Raw genomic sequence first — 3,148 nt, forward strand, 5'->3', positions numbered from 1 at the left:
TCTCCAAGCAATCTTCCAGGCCCAACTCACGTTGTTTGAAAACCAGGACTCTGGTCTATGAGATAACTCGAGAAAAACCAGAAGGGGCACAAATCTTGGTTTTCTTTCTTTTCTCTTCTATCTTTTCTTTCTTTTTTCCGTTTTTATTCACCCTTTGGTTTCTCGTTCCGCTTTTTGCATCAGCCTTCTCGTTTTTCTTGTGTTTTCTCATAGACCAGCATCCATAGCACTAACCACGTCCATTCAGCCTAAAGGATTGCTTGGAGGCACAACACAGGTTATATCATGTTTCCATGGCATGAAACAATTAGTAGCTCTTGTTTAAATACTGTGTAAATAAATTATATTTATCTCTCACTTGGTGGAGTACTTTTTTGTTGATCCTACATATAACGGAACAGTAAACTACAAACGCACACACACACATACACTAACACACATGCATGCATACATACATACATACATACATACGTACATACATACATACATACATTCACGCATAATACACACATATATATGCGTATGAATGTACATACGAGGGCCCATCAATAAGTATCCGGACTGTTGCTATAGTAACGAAGCCAAAGCACGTAGAGTAAAGCCGCTTGGCAAAGATTGACCTTGAACTCTTCTGTGCATACGCACTAAGTTTTAACGTTCTAGCTTACTCCCACTCTTTACAGCACTACTGGGAAGGAGCTTGTGTAGTGTGTGATCGTCGCATTGACCACGACAGAGAAAGTTGTCATGGCGATACCTGCTCAAAGGTCTACACAAAGTTGCAGAACGCGTATGGAGAGGAGTGTATGAGCCGCAAACAAGTGTACGAGTTGTTCAGACGTTTCCATGATAGCCGAAAAAATGTTGATATCGACAAACGTTCTTGAAGATACGCAACCAGCAGAACTGAGAAAACAATCGCAGATGTGCTTGTAGCTGTGAGAGGAAATCGACGAACTACCATCCCTGAGTTATCAGAGGATATGCAGATTAGTTACGGTTCAGTTCAGTCCATCATCAATTAATATTTTGGGTATGAGACGCGTGTCTGCCAAGTTTGTGTCAAAACTGCTTTCAGCTGACCAAAGCGATACTCGAGTATCAATTGCACAAAATCTCCCTGATAGTATCGAGAACGATGAAATCTTTTTGAAATCTTTGTGTAGGCCTCTGAGTAGGTATCGACAAGTTTTTGGCAAAATTTGATGTAGATTCTCTGCTCAACTTTCTCTGTCGTGGTCAATGCGACGATCACACGCTACACACGTTCCTTCGAAGCCCTGCTGTAAAGAGTGGAAGTGAGATAGAACGTTAAAACTTAGTGCGCATGCACAGCAGAGTTCAAGGTCAATATTTGCCAAGCGGCTTTACTCTGCCTGTTTTAGCTTCGTTACTATAGCAGCAGTCCGGATACTTATTGATCAGCCCTCCTATATACATGAGATAGATAGATAGATAGATAGATAGATAGATAGATAGATAGATAGATAGATAGATAGATAGATAGATATGTGATTACGTATAAATATAAGCATAGGTATACGTACACAAAGATATATTTGTGTATGTGATATACATACACTAGCGTAGCCAAAGGGGGCTGCAACGGCGGTCCGCCCCAGGCGGTACTTTTCGGTTTGCTGCAGGCAATATGTGATTTTTTGTGGGTTCCGGGGGCGGCAAACGGAAGAGCCACCCGGGGCGGCACACACTCTATACACGCTCCTTCCCTGAGAGCCTTTAAATACTCTTTCTTTCTTTCTCTGAGCATCTTTTAATACTTTGCATGTACCACGTCCTCACGCTGTTTTTTGCTTGTTTCTTTCTTCGTTTTTTTGGAATACACACACACACACACACACACACCAATAGTAAATGCGCATGGCTTAATGGTGAGGGTATTCGGCGCACGATCGCAAGGCTGTGATTTCAATTCCCGGTGACGTTTTGTGTTCTTAAGCAAAACACTTTATTTTACGTTGCCCCAGTTCACTCAGTTGGCAAAAATGAGTAGCATCTGTATTTCAAAGGGGCCAGCATTGTCACACTCTGTGTCACGCTGAATCTCCCTGGGAACTACTTTAAGAGCACGCGTGTCTGTGGAGTGTTCAGGCACATGCACGTTAATTTCACGTTCAGGCCGTTTCGTTGATCGGATCAACTGGAACCTTCATCGTCGTAACTGACGGAGTGCACGGTTATACTCTAATATATTCTAATATGTATATTATACGAAGGCAATCAAGGTTGTATCCTGATATCGTGCCCAGTAAATGCATTCATGCCACAACTGATCATTCGTGATCGCCATGACTTTATGCCTAATTAAGAAATCATTATTATTGATAAGTTGGATATAGCATCACTGAACTGTCAGCGACCCCTATTGGCCGACCATTGTTCAAAGAGGACATAATCGATGGTTTTCTTGTTAACGTTAATTTGCCTTGTTTTATATATGTTTCGATAGTAAATTAGGTTGATATATATGCATATATATATATATATATATATATATATATATATATATATATATACACATACATACATACATACATACATATATGCTGCCACAGTACTGCATATGTATCTGTGTATGCGTGGAGCGTGTATGTGCTTGTATGTATGACTATGCATGTATGTGTATTTGTGCGCGTTAGTATGTATGTGTATGTATTAGTGTAAGCATGCGTCAGAGGAAGTATATGTGTCTGGTGATTTTCTGTTAGTGTAAGTGTAAGTGCGCGCACTCGAGTGTACTTGCATATGTGTTTGTCTATTCAGAAATTCCTTTCTATATCCGTGTATGTGTTTGCACGTGCCATTCATTGTATATGTAATGTATGCATGTGTATTTCTATGTATGAGTGTTTGCCACTGTGCGTATGTATGTATGTATGTATGTATGTGCGTATGCCTGAGTGTATGTGACATATATGATTGAATAGAAGTAATTCTGGGCGAACAAATGTGTATGTACGTCTCAAACTGATTTACAGTGCACATGTATACATATGTGTTTTTGTGTGTGCGTGTGTACATAGGCGTAGATGTGTATTTTACTGTGTGTATATTGTATCTGTATATTTGTTTCATAACTTTGCTTCATGCGCGTACATATATATATATATATATATATATATATATA

The sequence above is a fragment of the Octopus bimaculoides genome, chromosome 2 (genome assembly GCF_001194135.2).
Source record: "Octopus bimaculoides isolate UCB-OBI-ISO-001 chromosome 2, ASM119413v2, whole genome shotgun sequence".
Lineage (NCBI taxonomy): Eukaryota > Metazoa > Mollusca > Cephalopoda > Octopoda > Octopodidae > Octopus > Octopus bimaculoides.